This window comes from Schistocerca serialis, chromosome 1 (assembly GCF_023864345.2).
Source record: "Schistocerca serialis cubense isolate TAMUIC-IGC-003099 chromosome 1, iqSchSeri2.2, whole genome shotgun sequence".
Lineage (NCBI taxonomy): Eukaryota > Metazoa > Arthropoda > Insecta > Orthoptera > Acrididae > Schistocerca > Schistocerca serialis.
In genome coordinates, this window is record NC_064638.1 from 400,164,957 (window position 1) to 400,182,381 (window position 17,425).

The 17,425-nt window shown below is 43.7% G+C and overlaps 1 non-coding gene across 1 annotated transcript; it reads left to right on the forward strand.

The window, feature by feature from the left end:
* Window positions 1–262: 262 nt before the first annotated feature.
* Window positions 263–337, forward strand: Trnas-cga (transfer RNA serine (anticodon CGA)). Its single transcript has one exon. It is a non-coding gene; the product is annotated as a tRNA-Ser (tRNA).
* The last annotated feature ends 17,088 nt before the right edge of the window (window positions 338–17,425 follow it).

Genomic DNA, 17,425 nt, shown 5'->3' on the forward strand with positions numbered 1-17,425 from the left:
ATAAAATTGTAGAAATGAGGTCAGTGTCAAGCTTGTCGTCGAAGTTGGGAGCCCTAAGTATACCTCGAAGGCAAAATAACACATGACTGACGCAAAGACAACATAAAAAGAACGCTAGCACACGCAAAGACGGCATATCTTGCCCAAAGATGTTTACTAGTATAAGACATTACTCTGAAACGCAGGAGAGCTTCTGTAAAGTTTGGAAGCTAGGAGACGAGGTACTGGCAGAAGTAAGGCTGTGAGGACGGGGCGTGAGTCGTGCTTGGGTAGCTCAGTTGGTAGAGCACTTGCCCGCGAAAGGCAAAGGTCCCGAGTTCGAATCTCGGCCCGGCACACAGTTTTAATCTGCCAGGAAGTTTCAACATTAGTTTAATTCGCAGTGAACTTCAGGACACGTAGCGCAGCAATGAATGCTTTTGGGTTTTGCTTCCAAACATATCGGTTTCTTTATGATACGTATGAGAAAGTGCAGTAAGCAGTTACATCTGCGTGGCAAGTACCTCCTCTGTGAGGATACATTGATAAGCTGCACTAGAACAGCTGAAAATCTGCATTTACTTTATGCATATTGTAAAGAAGGAGGGAATGGAGAGTCGGTTTAACGTCCCGTCGACATGGAGGTAAATAGAAGCGGAGCCGAATTTCAGATTGTATAAAGGAGGAGGAAGTAAATAGGCAATACCCTTTCAAAGGAAGGATCCCGGCATTTGTCTGGAGCGATCTAGGGAAATTACGGAAAACCTGTATCTGGATGACGGGGCGAGGGTTTGAACCGTCGTCCTCCCTAATACCCGCATATTGTTCCGTTCGGCTATCAATGTTTGCTCACTACCTCACATTTAATTAAAAGTAGTCAGAATTTGTCGTTGGTCATTCACAGCTCTAATCTGACACCTAGGGAAATAATTTCAGGGCATTAATATCGGAGTCATAACCTGGAAAATTGGAAATATGTGGTAAATACTATTGGACCAAACTGCTGAGGGCATCGGTCCCTAGGGTTACATACTACTTAATCTAACTTAAAGTAACGTACGCTAAGGACAACACACACACCCATGCCCAAGGTAGGCTCGAACCTCCGAAGTGGGGAGCCGCACGAACCGTGGCAAGGCGCCCTAGACCGCACGGCTACCCCGCACGGCTCGTAACGTGGTATGCACTCACGGGTAAAAGCTTGGAAGGTAGGGTTGCTCTCAGTTACAATGATACTAGATGGGACTGTAGTGGGTAAAAAGCGTAGAGGAAGACAAAGACTGGAATATATTCAAGAAATAGCTGAGGACGTCGGTGTAAGTACTACTCTGTGATAACATTAGATGTGTTCGCAATTGCGAATGTCAACAACTATCAGCTGAAGAATGGAACGATGACAATGAAAATTTGTGTCTGACAGGTACTCGAACCGGGATTTCCCGCTTTTCCCGAGCGGTCGACTTACAATTTGCCTATCCGTGCACGACTCAGAGGGATACCCAAACATCCGTATGTCGTCAACCATGCGTCTAGAACTCTTACTCACCGGCCACTGTGACCGAGCGGTTCGAGGCGCTTCAGTCCCGAATCGCGCTGCTGCTACGGTCGCAGGTTCGAATCCTGCCTCGGGCATGGATGTGTGTGATGTCCTTGGGTTAGTTAGGTTTAAGTAGTTCTAAGTGTAGGGGACTGATGACCTCAGATGTTAAGTCCCACAGTGCTCAGAGCCATTTGAACCAACTCATTCTCGTACATCCATTATGTATATTCCCGTACAGGTGAAACATTTTACTTGATAGCCGCTTGCCCGGTGTCAGCGGATAAATACGATATTGTAGCGCATGTATTACTCTGAATTATGATGAAAAGTTCCAGAGGAACTTCGCACTGCATTCAGAATAACATAGGCACTTCGATATCGTGCTCTGAAATGAAGCAGTCACAGGAGAAAGAACATGTTGAGGCCGTCCACATCAAATCAATCACAAAACAGATGATCCTAAAAATAAAAAAAATAAAAAAATCATTTTAGCCACCTAATTGGCATTATGTATGATATGCGAGTTCCAGATTTCGCCTGTCTGATTGTGCCTTTCTAAGGGTGTATTATGACAACTGTAGTATGTGAAAGCGGATGCGGCGCACCATCTCGGAGCTGTAACTATATCTTGCGTAATCAATGAGCGTTTATAATCTTCACAAGAGCTATCCATCAGACTCTGATGCGACGCTTTGTGCGGCTCGATTGTGTCGGCCATGCTGGATACCTGAAACTGGCTGTACCGGACAAAGTGTTGTTCCGACACAGCAGCGGCTGCCGTAAATGGGCGCGTAAGGTCCTTCATTTGCATTCAGTCGCGGCGACAAAGGAAAGTGGAAGGCGGCAGGGCCGACCGGGCCAGTAGCGCACGGCAGATGCTATCTGAGGGGGCGGAGGCGGCGGCAGGAGCTAACGGCGGCGGCCCGCATCGACCGCCTAAACGCGCCCGTAAACTCGGCACAAAGCGCGCCTAATGGCCAGCTGCTCCTCTGCACACCGCCGCGACGCCTCAGGTACGGCAATGCCGAACGCAGACCCTATGTGAAGACACCAGCGCCGCGAGCGATTGGTGAGTGCCCACTTCAATAGCAGCTTCAAGATTAGCGGGTTCTGTAGCAGCGTCAACTATAGTATATTCGCTTGTATTTTCTATGGAGCACATGCCTCAGATAGACTAAGATGCACTCCGTCTTCAGGCCACAAGTGACCCGTTGGGACCATCCGACCGCCGTGTCATCCTCAGCTGAGGATGCTGATAGGAGGGGCGTGTGGTCAGCACACTGTTCTCCCAGTCGTTATGATGGGTTTTTGCCGGAGCCGCTACTATTCGCTCGAGTAGCTCCTCAGTTGGCATCACGAGGCTGAGTGCACCCCGAAAAATGGCAACAGCACATGGCGGCCAGGATGGACCCGACAGGACTTCGGTGTATCCACTGTGGCAAGGTTGTTGCCGAGATTGACTTAAGAGGTGCGACAATAACGTAATGAGACTGATTTTCTTTGCAAGATGTGGCAACCCTGCAGGCTTGCATAGTCCAAGGTTCTAGTCCAAGCGGCACATCGATGCAACTGCTCAGTCATGAGTTGTGCTGTAATAAGTTAACCCATGTTTGTGTCTCTCGTCATGGAAATGGAACCGCATAACATTGCGCAACGGTATGCCATTTCTTTTTGCGTTAAATTGGGTGAAAACGCGACGAAAACTTGCGGTAAGCTTCAGAATTCTTTTCGAGAGGAGGTTATGTCAAGAGCTCAAGTTTTCGTTGGCATAAAATCTTAGTGAAGGCAGAACGACTGTTGAAGATGAAGACCGCAGCGGACGACCATCAGCCTCACGGAATTCCAAGGGAATTGTTCATAAAGAGTGGGTGCCTCCTGGACAAACAGTTAACCAATATTACTACAAAGAAATTTTAGAAAGACTTTGCAAAAGAGTTCTTCGTGTCCATGCCAACATTGCTGATAATTGGATTCTGCATCACGATAATGCGCCATCCCATGCTGCTCTGTCAGTACAGCAATTTTTAACCACACAACAAATTTCAGTACTACCACAGCCACCTTATTCACCAGATATCGCTCTATGCGACTTTTCTCTACTTCCAAGAGTCAAAACGGCGGTCAAGGGACACCATTTTCTATCAACACAAGATGTCCAACAAGCTGTGATGAGGGTCTTGGAGGATATTACGGAAGATGAGTTCCAGAAATGTTACCATCAATCGCAGAAGCACTGGAAAAAGTATGTGCAATCAGAAGGGAACTACTTTGAAGGAGACAACACTAAACTTGAAAATTGAAACTTCCTGGCAGATTAAAACTGTGTGCCGGACCGAGACTCGAACTCGGGACCTTTGCCTTTCGCGGGAAGTGCTCTACCAACTGAGCTACCCAAGCACGACTCACGCCCCGTCCTCACAGCTTCAATTCCGCCAGTACCTCGTCTCCTTCCTTCCAAACTTCACAGAAGCTCACCTGCGAACCTTGCAGAACTAGTACTCCTGGAAGAAAGGATGCGGAGACGTGGCTTAGCCACAGTCTGGGGGATGTTTCTAGAATGAAATTTTCACTCTACAGAGGAGTATGCACTGATATGAAACTTCCCGGCAGATTAAAACTGTGTTCCGGACCGAGACTCGAACTCGGGACCTTTGCCTTTCGCGGGCAAGTGCTCTACCAACTGAGCTACCCAAGCACGACTCACGCCCCGTCCTCACAGCTTCAGTTCCGCCAGCACCTCGTCTCCTTCCTTCCAAACTTCACAGAAGCTCTCCTGCGAACTTTGCAGAACTAACACTCCTGGAAGAAAGGAGTGTCACTGTGAATGTGAATTACTGTATGAGTGAATAACGAAAATTCCATTCCGGTGTTGTTAAAGCCAACACAAAGCCCAAAACTCTCTGCCATGCAGTTATTAATGAAGACTTGGTTATATGTTTGAAGGTTGATGATTCTCAAATGAAAAGAGTAGCAAGTACAGATTTTCCAGTTAATGGGTGACATCGGGAATAGTTTAACTGCAATACTTCAAGATACGCACAGAAATTTACCTGTGTATTATAGTGTTGGAAAAAAAAATATTCATCTTGTGAATACATATTTGGTAAAAGTTACATGCGAGTTTTCGTTGTTTAATAACAACGTACTCGTTGGAAGGAAGGAAGATTGGGTTTATCATCCCGTCGACATGGAGGTCATTAGAGACGGAGCAGAGGCTCGGATTGTTTCAAGGACAGGAAAGGGGATCGGCCGTGCCCTTTTCTAAGGAACCATCCCAGCATTTGCCTGGAGCGTTTTACGGAAATGACGGAAAACCTCGGTCTGCATGGCTGGATGCGGGTTTGAACTGTCGTCCTCCCAAATGCGAGTCGAGTTTCCTAACCACTGCGCCATCTCGATGGTAGTACATGTTGGAGCATAAACGTTTTTTGAATTTACCTTGCAGTTTTACGAAAAAAAAAAAATACGTCAAGTGTGTTTTAATATGGTAGATCATAAACATTAGGGTCTAGTGTAAGTCAGTCTGTTACCATAATCTATTTGGCATTTACATTCGTTAACTCAGCGACTCTCAACCGAGTTATCACTTTTCATCCTAACATAAATCTCATGCTGCGCTACACAACCAAGATTACAGAAGGCGTCCGATATCACAAACTAGCAAGACGTATCAGTGCTGATGTCAGGTCGACTACATAACTACTCGACATCCGCCCACCTGAAGACGAGTATCGTGGAAAGTCTGAAAAGAACAGTGAAAGCCCAAATGTGGATGCGTTTGAATCTTCATGGCTCTTACAAATGGACTGATATCCTTCGGCAAATAATGGCTCAGTATAATCGAACCAAGCATTACACAAAAAATGAAACCAATTGATAATAAACTTATAGATACAGTACACAACCGTATTAAAATGCTAGATCCACGCAAACACCAATTTAATGTTCGTGATGCAGTACGTATTTCAGAACACAAGACAGCATTTGAGAAGTAATAGATACCAAACTGGTCAACCAATACATCTACAGTTTCCAAAGTGCAGAGAACATATCCTAGAACCTACCTCTTAAAGGGCAACTGTGGTACTGAAACTGCAAGATTCTTTTACACAGAAGAGTTAAGGAGAGCTTGGACCCAGATGTGTCTTGTAGAGCGGGTCATACGTCGTCGGGGGAATAGAGAATCAGTCAAATGGCTTCATTTTTTCTGCATCACAAAATAGCTAGATCGACGCTACAATTTGCTACATAACAGAGTGTACAGACCATAAGCATCTCATTAGTATGTGTGATAGGAGATGAATTAGAGGAGGGGGCGGTATTCTCGACAAACTACATGTCGAATTACAAATTCCTGGCTATAACTACGGTCGACCTGGAACAAAACTTTGAAAACGATTGACACATGGTGATAAGGGGACAAATCATTGCATATGTAGCAATTAATGATCGTCACATTGCAGATCGAATTTTCGCCGGTGATGCTAAGACAATAAGTGTGAGAAAGGATATTGGTAAAGGTCAAAGCATTGCAGCATTTAGAGCTGAAAAAAACCATATATGTTAAAGTTAAGTTGGGATTGGATGTGAAGAACTTCAACCAAGTTATGAGTGCTGCACGTTAGGCAGTAAGGAAGAAGAAGACAACCAAAGGGTGCAAGAAAAACCACATCCTGACATCGATGTATGCAGTTAAAAGCGCCGTGAAGTAGATGGTTCAAATGGCTTTGAGCACCATGGGACTTAACATCTGAGGTCATCAATCCCCTAGAACTTAGAACTACTTAAACCTAACTAACATCAGGACATCACACACATCCATGCCCAAGGCAGGATTCGAACCTGCGACCGTAGCAGTCGCGCGGTTCCCGCCTGAAGCGCTTAGAACTGCTTGGCCACCGCGTGAAGTAGAAAGAAGCGAGAAAAAGAAGGGCGATCAAACCACCCAGGGGTCTATCAGTGCGCAAGACGTTCTTCTTCTTTCACATCAGACAAATCTTCCCCCTCATAGGGGCTTTTAATGTATTCTTTCCATCTATCCGCTCTCTCCTCTGCATTTAAAAGTGGAATTCCTGTTGCACTTGTAATGTTATCATCCTTACTTTTAATGTCACCGAAGGTTTTCCTGTATGCTGAGTCTGTCCTTCTGACAATCATTTCTTTTTCGATTTCTTCACATTTTTCATGCAGCCATTTCGTCTTAGCTTCCCTGTACTTCCCATTTATTTCATTCCTCAGCGACTTGTATTTATGTATTCCTGAGTTTTCTGGGACATTTTTGTACTTCCTCCTTTCATCAGTCAACAGAAGTTTTTCTTCTGCTACCCATGGTTTATCCGCAGTTACCTTCTTTGTACCTATGATTTCCTTCCCGACTTCTGTGTTGGTCCTTTTTAGAGATGTCCATTCCTCTTCAACTGTACTGCCTACTGAGCTATTCTCTATTTGCTGTATCTATAGCCTTAGAGAACTTCAACCATATCTCGCCATCCCTTAGTACTTTCGTATCCCACTTTGCGTATTTATTCTTCGTGACTAATGTCTTGAACTTCAGCCTACTCTTCATCACTACCATATTGTGATCTGAGTCTATGTCTGCTCCTGGGTTTGCCTTACAATCCAGTATCTGATTTCGGAATCTCTGTCCCACCATGATGTAATTTAACTCAAGTCTTCCAGTATCACCCGGCCCTTTCCAAGTGTACCTCCTCCTCTTGCGACTAGCTTAAACTTGTTGGAGAATTCAGTTAGTCTTTCTCCTCTCTCAGTCCTTGTCCCAAGCCCATATTCTCCTGTAACCTTTTCTTCTACTCCTTCCCCTACAACTGCGTTCCAGTTTCCCATGACTATTAGATTTTCACATCTCCATATACGTACTGTATTACACTTTCAATATCCTCATACACTTTCTCTATCCCTTCATCTTCAGCTTGCGACATACGCATACATACCTGAACTATCGTTGTTAGTGGTGGTTTGCTGTCAATTCTGATAACAATAACCCTATCACTGAACTGTTTACAGTAAAACACGCTCTGTCCTACCTTCCTATTCATAACCAGTCCCACTCCCCTTATGCCGTTTTCTGCTGCTGTTGATATTACCTTGTACTCATATGACCAGAAATCCTTGTATTCTTTCCACTTCACTTCACTGAGCCCTACTACATCTAGATTGAGCCTTCACATTTCCATTTTCAGATTTTCTAGTTCCCCACGATAACCTCCCCTTTCGCAGTCCCCTCCAGGAGATCCGAATAGGGTACTATTGCGGAATGTTTAGCCAATGTAGAGATCATCATGACACTTCTATCTATTACAGGCCACATATCCTATGGATACACGTTACGTGTCTTTAATGCAGTGGTTTCCGTTGACTTCTGCATCCTCATGCCGTTGATCACTGCTGATTCTTCCGCCTTTAGGGCCAGTTTCCCACCCCTAGGACAAGAGAGTGCCCTGGACCTCCGTCCGCTCCTCCGCCCTCTTTGACAAGGCCTTTGGCAGAATGAGTGGTGACTTCTTATGCCGGAAGTCTTCGGCTGCAATGCTGATTATTAATCAAAACTTAAGCAGCTGTGTGATTGGAACCTCGGACCGGAGACGTTTTGATTATGAATCAAAGACGCTACCCCTGGACCACGGATTGTCTAGAGCCCAAACAATATGGTCACAAGCCCAGGACAGGCGCTGTAGCTGTCGGCCATTGTATTGTCCATGGTGCGCGATAATGCCTGAAATTTGATATACTCAGCACATTCTTGACTTTATGTACCTCGGAATATTTCCGAATTGAAAAGTCTCATGGGTCTAGCTCCAACTCCCATTCCACGTTCTAGTCTGTTAATTCCATTTGTGAGGCCATAGCCACGCCGGAAACCTTTTCACCTGAATCACCAGAGTATAAATGACAGCCCCGCCAGTGCGCTGTCCCTGTACGCCTTGTGTACGCGATACCACCGCCATCTATACAGGGTGTTACAAAAAGGTACGGCCAAACTTTCAGGAAACATTCCTCACACACAAAGAAAGAAAATATGTTATGTGGACATGTGTCCGGAAACGCTTACTTTCCATGTTAGAGCTCATTTTAGTCTCGTCAGTATGTACTGTACTTCCTCGATTCACCGCCAGTTGGCCCAATTGAAGGAAGGTAATGTTGACTTCGGTGATTGTGTTGACATGCGACTCATTGCTTTACAGTGCTAGCATCAAGCACATCAGTACGTAGCATCAACAGGTTAGTGTTCATCACGAACGTGGTTTTGCAGTCAGTGCAATGTTTACAAATGCAAAGTTGGCAGATGCCCATTTGATGTATGGATTAGCACGGGGCAATAGCCGTGGCGCTGCACGTTTGTATCGAGACAGATTTCCAGAACGAAGGTGTCCCGACAGGAAGACGTTCGAAGCAATTGATCGGCGTATTAGGGAGCACGGAACATTCCAGCCTATGACTCGCGACTGGGGAAGACCTAGAACGACGAGGACACCTGCAATGGACGAGGCAATACTTCGTGCATTTGGCGATAACCCTAATGTCAGCGTCTGAGAAGTTGCTGCTGTACAAGGTAACGTTGACCACGTCACTGTATGGAGAGTGCTATGGGAGAACCAGTTGTTTCCGTACCATGTACAGCGTGTGCAGGCACAATCAGCATCTGATTGGCCTCCACGGGTACACTTCTGCGAATGGTTCATCCAACAATGTGTCAATCCTCATTTCAGTGCAAATGTTCTCTTTACGGATGAGGCTTCATTCCAACGTGATCAAATTGTAAATTTTCACAATCAACATGTGTGGGCTGACGAGAATCCACACGCAATTGTGCAATCACGTCATCAACACAGATTTTCTGTGAACGTTTGGGCAGGCATTGTTGGTGATGTCTTGATTGGGCCCCATGTTCTTCCACCTACGCTCAGTGGAGCACGTTATCATGATTTCATACGGGATACTCTACCTGTGCTGCTAGAACATGTGCATTTACAAGTACGACACAACATGTGGTTCATGCGCGATGGAGCTCCTGCACATTTCAGTCGAAGTGTTCGTACGCTTCTCAACAACAGATTCGGTGACCGATGGATTGGTAGAGGCGAACGAATTCCATGGCCTCCACGCTCTCCTGACCTCAACCCTCTTGACTTTCATTTATGGGGGCATTTGAAAGCTCTTGTCTACGCAACCTCGGTACCAAATGTAGAGACTCTTCGTGCTCGTATTGTGGACGGCTGTGATACAATACGCCATTCTCCAGGGCTGCATCAGCGCATCAGGGATTCCATGCTACGAAGGGTGGATGCATGTATCCTCGCTAACGGAGGACATTTTGAACATTTGCTGCAACAAAGTGTTTGAAGTCACGCTGGTACGTTGTGTTGCTGTGTGTTTCCATTACATGATTAATGTGATTTGAAGAGAAGTAATAAAATGAGCTCTAACATGGAAAGTAAGCGTTTCCGGACACATGTCCACATAACATATTTTCTTTCTTTATGTGTGAGGAATGTTTGCTGAAAGTTTGGCCGTACCTTTTTGTAACACCCTGTATATGTACATATCCATATCCCATGACTTTAGTGACCTCAGTTTATATTCGCTAGTAGCTCTCTCTTACCTTCGAAATTTCACAGACGTTGTCCTGCATATGTTTCGGGACTTCACATCTGGAAGAAAGGATGTGTCGGAGAAGATACTTAACCACAGCTTAAGGAATTGCTTCTAGAATGAATCTTTCTGTTTGCAGGGGAGTGTGCACTGTGCCTCCTGGCATATTAAAACTGTACGCTCCCCCAGGACTCCAACACGGAATTAAACCATTTCTCCACAATAGCCTGTCTTCTAAGTGTGGTATCCCGGCAAGGTGTGCTGTGAAGTTTGGAAGGTTGGACGAAGGTATTGAGTATAGCAAGCTGTGAGAGCGAGTCGGGTGGATAACAGTCGGAAAGAGCAACTGTGGTCGAAAGGCACGTTCCGGATTCTGCCTGGAAATTTCAAAACGGCGCACACCCCATAGCAGAGTGCAGGATTCATTCAGGATAGAGTTCCAGATTTTTCCAGAATTTCATATGGAGTTGTTATGGGCAGGTGGGCTATAGTGTTTTCAATATGTACGTATTTGCCCGGTTGTTCTAGTATTACACTACCAGGACTAGATGAGAGACTAGAAGTGGACAGCGGATAGTCAGTGGATACGAGAACCATATTCAATGGTTCACATCAGACTAGCAAATATTACAGACGTACGTGCTAGTAAGTGATAACAACAAGGAAAACACGAACTCAAGGAAATTTGCGTGCGGCACATACCCGCATCAGACTATTGGAAATTCACCAGCATCAAAATCGCACACAGCGGCAGCTGACTGAAGCCCAGTACGGAAACCCCGCGTCCAGGCCGCGTAATCTATCGGCTTGAAGAATTAAGTACCAACAACAAAAATGTAATCTCTCTGAAAGTCGCGTGAGACGCCTACATTGGTTCAGCATAAATCAACAAGCATGAACAGCTTGATGAAACTTCAGAAGACAACCCTCAACGCACAGTTTAATATAAGTCTCACTCATGATGTAATTCCAAGCTGTGTAAAAAAATCTCTGTAAATAGCATGTCATCTGCACCAAGTAAAGTGAAAAGGAAGGCGGAGATTATGTGGCTAAAACATGAAATTAGGGAACTGTACGCTAAGAAACAGCTAATCAACAACGAAATTTACAACACGCGTTTAGAATTGCTCAATAAGTTTTCAATATTAGCTCAGTTTGAGGAAATAACAGAGACAGAAAAGGCACAAATGCAGAAAATAATGCAAGAAAAACACGAGTTCTATGACAGAATCATCAACCTAACTGACATTAATCTCACAAAACAAGGAAAAGGCCTACTGGAAAATGGACCAAAACACAATATTAACACACACATATCACCAAACAATAGAACGTCTTATACCAGAATCTGAACACATTATAAAAGAACAAGAAAGACTGGATACACTAATTTTAATGCAAATTAATGGGAGAATTGGTTGCTGTAGAAATGACACATATAATCAGGAAACACGGATCTACCATAGTCCTTAATAAAAAGAAAACACCAGAGGAAACCGCAGCCAACAAGCCAAAGCAAAAATTAAAACAAAACAATGCCACACTGATAAGAGCAGACTGTGATTGTGAATGAAAAAGGGTACATAGGTAAAACATTAGATTCTCTAAACGACAAAATCACCAAGCTGACCAGTGACATTTCTCAAAAGGCCACATAAAACGAACGACACAAAAAAATCCGAAGGCATCAACTCTAAAATCCCTACCAAAGATGTGCAAAGAACATACCCCATTAAAGCCGGTCATCGACTTCAGAAATACTCCGTCGTACCACCTAGCCCAAATACACACACATTACTAAAGGACATATACACTTCTGAAAACAACAGAGACCTAGACAACTCAATGCAACTAGTAGAGAGAATCAAGAATATAGACATACCAAACGCAGCAAGCCTCACATCATTTGATGTCACATCAATGTACACTTTTATTCCAGTTATGAAACAATCAACATTATCATACAAAGACTAAAACAACAAAGAAACATACCACACTCACATATTAATGGAATAGCAACCATACTCAAGACCATAACAGCAGAAAATTACTTAACGTTCAACAAAGAATTTTACACCCAACATGAAGGGCTGCCAGTGGGGTCACCAATTAGTGGCCTCCTAGCCAACATATTCATGAACAACCTAGAGAACAGGAACTTTACGCACGTAATAAGGCCCAAAAAATTCAAAGTCACATGTTGGTACTGTATACGACTCATGAACCACAACACCCAAAAATTCACTTCACGCTATAAACAGAAACAGACGACACACCAAATTTCCTGGACCTCACCACACGAAAAAAGAACAACACTCGTGATTTCACAATATTCAGGAAACCGACAACCACGAGCACTACCATTCACAATCTGTCGAATCACCTGGTGGCACACAAGAAAGCAAGCTTCACATTCATGCTCCACAGATTGAACAGAACACCCGCAAGCAAACTGAATTACACACAGTGGCTAAACACAATAAAACAGATAGCAGAGGAAAATGGTTACAAGCCACATATGATAGAGATATTAAATCAACATATTTGTAATCAGAGAGGCACAACACACACGCAAAATCTTACACAACACAGATCAACACAAAATACTAAAAATGACAACATGCAAGACACGCCAGTACAACAACACAAACAAAAACAAAATGGCACATACTCACCTACAGTTCCACAGAATAGGCAACATATTTAAGAAACACGGACTTAAACAAGATACAGAATAGACAACACAACAAAGAAAAATCTCAGAACACAGGAGACACCCATAGGTAAATTCAATAGATCAGGAACATATGACTCACATGCAACACTTGTCAGTTAGTACACATACGACATACATGCAGGAACTTTAAAACAAGATACTCAGAACACCTCAGATCCCTAAAAAGTAACAGCACCCATAGCACACTTGCTGACCACCTAATATAGCAACCATCACTCAACTACGATAGCGACAGATTAAAAGAAACTGACAACAGAAGAGAACTTCCATACGCAGAAGGTAGTAGCAGAAGGCAAACAAATTTTAAATGAAAACACTACGCTCTATGAAGGCACATTATTTAACACATTAAAGGGACTTTACAAAAAAGGGAACAAAAACAGCCAAATGAGCCTACACACACACACAACACACACAAACACACACACACACACACACACACACACACACACAGAGAGAGAGAGAGAGAGAGAGAGAGAAAAAGTACACAAAATTCAAATTCGGCGTCAAACTCTCTCGGGAACAAATCAACGCAACGGGGTTAGGAAATACAACAACGTAGTGCTCACCGGGTTTTGCGAAGTGAAAAGGCGTTTATAAAGAAATAAATTACACTAACTACATTAATATGTGTGTGCAGCGTCCTCGGAATCCAAAAGAAGCACGATCATTCACAACAAAACGCAACAACAAATATATAGGCAAAATATTTTTACACGCCAAGATCACTGTGTTAACTCGGCGATGAAATTTACGTTTTCATCGTTTGGTTTGCAGATGACAAGCTATCAGTGCAGGACACCATACAGTTGACTATCAATCCTGATGTTAAGTTTCTCGCTGTTCTCATTTGTACTACTTCTCTTTACTTTCGTTTTCTTCGATTCACTCTCAGTCCATATTCTGAGCTCATTACACTGTTCATTCCATTCAGCTGATCCTGTAATTCTTCTTCACTTTCACTGAGGATAGCAATGTTATCAGCGAGTCTTATCATAATATCTTTACATCTCGAATTTTAATTCCACTCTTGAGCCTTTCTTTTATTTCCGTCATTGCTTCTTCGGTGTATAGATTGAATGGTATTGACTAAAGACTGCATCCCTGTCTTACATCCTTTTTAATACGAGCACTTCGTTCTTCATCTCCCACTATGTTGCCACGTAGTTCTTGTACATATTGTATATTAACCGCCTTTCCCTGTAGCTTACCCTATTTTTCACAGAATTTCGAACATATTGCACCACTTGTCACTGTCGAACGCTTTTTCCAGGTTGACAAATCCTATTAACGTGTCTTGATTTTCCTTTAGTCTTGCTTCTGTTATCAACTGCAACGTCAGAACTGCCTCTCTGGTGCCTTTACCTTTCCTAAAGCCGAACTCATCGTCATCCAACAGATCTTCAATTTTCTTTTCCATTCTTCTGTATATTATTCTTGTCAGAAACTTGGACACATGAGCTGTTAAGCTGATTGTGCGATAATTATCGCACTTGTTGGCTCTTGCAATCTTCACAATTGTATGGATGACGTTTTTCCGAAACTCAGATGGTGTATCGCCTGACTCATATATTCTACACAGCAAACCGAAAAGTCGCTTTGGATGGCGGCACTAAAGAAAAATGGCGACTTTTATGAATAAAAGTTGAAAGCTCATTATGCAACTTTTACTCATGCAACTGGCTATTTGTCCTTATCGAAGTCATCCTGCGAGATTACGGTCCACAACCTGGCTTGCGCCTGCCAGTGTGGCGAGCGGTTCTAGGCGCTACAGTCTGGAACCGCGCGACCGCTACGGTCGCAGGTTCTAATCCTGCCTCGGGCATGGATATGTGTGATGTCCTTAGGTTAGTTAGGTTTAAGTAGTTCTAAGTTCTAGGGGAATGATGACCTCAGAAGTTACGTCGCATAGTGCTCAGAGCCATTTGCACCACAACCTGGCTTGCACACGGTGGTTTTTTAAATTACGTACTGTCACTGCCCTGGTGTTTACGAATGCTTGTCGTTCCGTGACGACTGCTAATGATGGTTTACAATGCATCTTTACCGCTTTTTTACATTTTGAATGATGTGAAGATGGTTGTCGAGATAGCATCCGAAACTAGTTATCGTACTTTAATTGTAGCAGGAAAACTGCGGTCGAGGCATTAAGTTTTTTACTTTCAAAAATTTGTATTTAATAAATCAAAGTGTGCTCTTCTAGCACCATGGAGGTCGCAAATAAAACCTCGCCATCTGAAACTGTATCGTAATGAACATATGCGTTGACCTGAGATGCTGCGAAGGACTAAGTTACTTCTGTGAGTTATTATGCAGTCTCACTCAGCAGCCCATTACGAAGTAATAGTCCTGAGATGTGAGCTCCTTCCTGCTTTTACGACTTACAAGTGGCAGATGAGAATACTGAGTTAGTGTCAATTATTTGAAAATACAGGGCTCGTACCAAGAAGCACTAACGTTACCACATTATTTCAACTACATTTTTTCGCTTCTCTCGGGTTTATTATGAGTCTAAACGCCCTGTAAAGCGGTATGGCGATTTTACGAGGCTATTTTGTGTAGCGTTGAGCTAGAACAGCTGATGATTAATGGCAGGTAAGGCCGTGGAAGACATAAATCTACCGTTAAATAGGTTAGAGACCGGACAGGACAGCTGTAAATGTCTCTGTTCCACACCCGACGTACCATTTGTGTATCTGCCTTGCAAAGTGCGATACGAACATAATAACAGGCGGCCTATGCAAATGTCACTTGGCGCCCGCGCTCCATGGCGGCCGGCAGATTTATTCGGCGATTAGAGATCCGGAAGACGCGGGCTGAGCCGGGGGCCCGGCAGCTGGTTGCTGGTGGGTCTGCCGCTCGCTGCCGCCGCTATCTGCATACCGCCGGCTGCACCGCGCAGCTGGCGGCTTTTTTTACTGCCGACGCGGGATAGCGCACGCGGAACTCCGGCGCCTCGCCGCCCGCCTACCTGCCGTCGACAAATCAAAGCCAATTGTTCTGCCGCTGCTACCGCTTGGTACTGCGGAGGATTGCGCAGTGCCCAACCCCTGCCGCGTATAGGTAGGTGATTGCCACACATTGTTCCCGGCCGTTAGTGCCTATCGCAGAGTTTCGTCAGTGGAGCTGCTCTACTTCTTGAAGTAACTGTCCAAGTTTATTTGGTAGTAGGGCTGGAGCGGGGTCCACTGAGTCTGCTTGTAACCGTACTTTCGCGTTCTCGTCAGTACGGTGCCAGAACGTTTATGTTCTACCACTGTAAAGACGGAAGATCCGCGATTCGGAATGTCAGAACTGTGTAATAAGCAGCGGCAGGAACACCACCACAAAATCACGCAGCACTAACACTCCATACCATCGACTGTCGGAGAGAGATTTTAACCGTGTTCAACCTAAAGGTCAAGTATCGAACTATTTTTCTCCGAATCATACAGTTTGTGGGAAAAGCAATGAGAATAATTACTTTTGGAAACCTTTTGTCAGACAAAGCCTGCTGTAACAATAAACTGTTTCGCTTAATAAAACGTCCGCCAGCCCAAATCGGGCACAGCGTCTACACAAAAGGATGAAGTCAATTTTCGACACTGAATAAATAACTACTTTCACTTACTACGTAATTTAAACACAACCACTTAATTTCCATTTACTACGGTCACTTGGCAGTAAGTACTATAAATCCCACTTTCTGTTACTTATGAAATTTATCTCTATACTTCAGTAATGATTTAAAGAAGACACACATATATTTCCACAAGGATACAAAAAAAAATATTAAACTTATAGCTATCATTCATATGACCAAAACTATTATTTAACACGACTAAATTTCATTTCCGTAGGACTGTTATTTGTTAACGTTTTACTAACACCAATATTTGTCTGGATTTCTTTGACATGGAGAAGAAACACAAATAATTACTATTAAGATTGTTGCAGTTAAACAATTATGTTACTTTACTTTCAGAAATGCTATTGAAAACTTATCCTCATGGTCACACAAAGCGGTGGCCCTTAAACTGATACGTGCAAACTTTAGTATTTAATAATGATTTTCAGAATTTACTACCAAAACAGTACTGTTGCCAGTAATTTACTACTATTCAAGCTTCAATAAAACATCAGGATACTCGGAATAAATTCGTTTAGGTAAGGACCCTACTGAGGTAAATGAAATACGAAAATTACGGTTAAACACAAAGGTACATTTAACACTTATATTCCACTGATTGAAGATGGATGGCTCATACTGTGATACACTTCTAAATAAAGTACTTTTGCCTGTTATTGATGTCGAAGGTGGCGTGAGGCGGTGCTCTGTAGTAACATTGCGCAGGTACGGCTCTTGATGTATCTGTCTTCTTCTTGGTGGTGACGATGAAACTGCAAATTTCTGAGCTATTAATTTATTGCCGTACTGCGCCAATCATGTAGAATACGCCCGAGGCCAAAACGCAGTCCTGCAGGTAAATTCGGGGCCTCTAGTGCTTGACCAACTTAATGCGTGTTCACCACTTGCAGGGCAGCTACCTACAGTGTGAGCCACTTGCGCGCCAATTCTC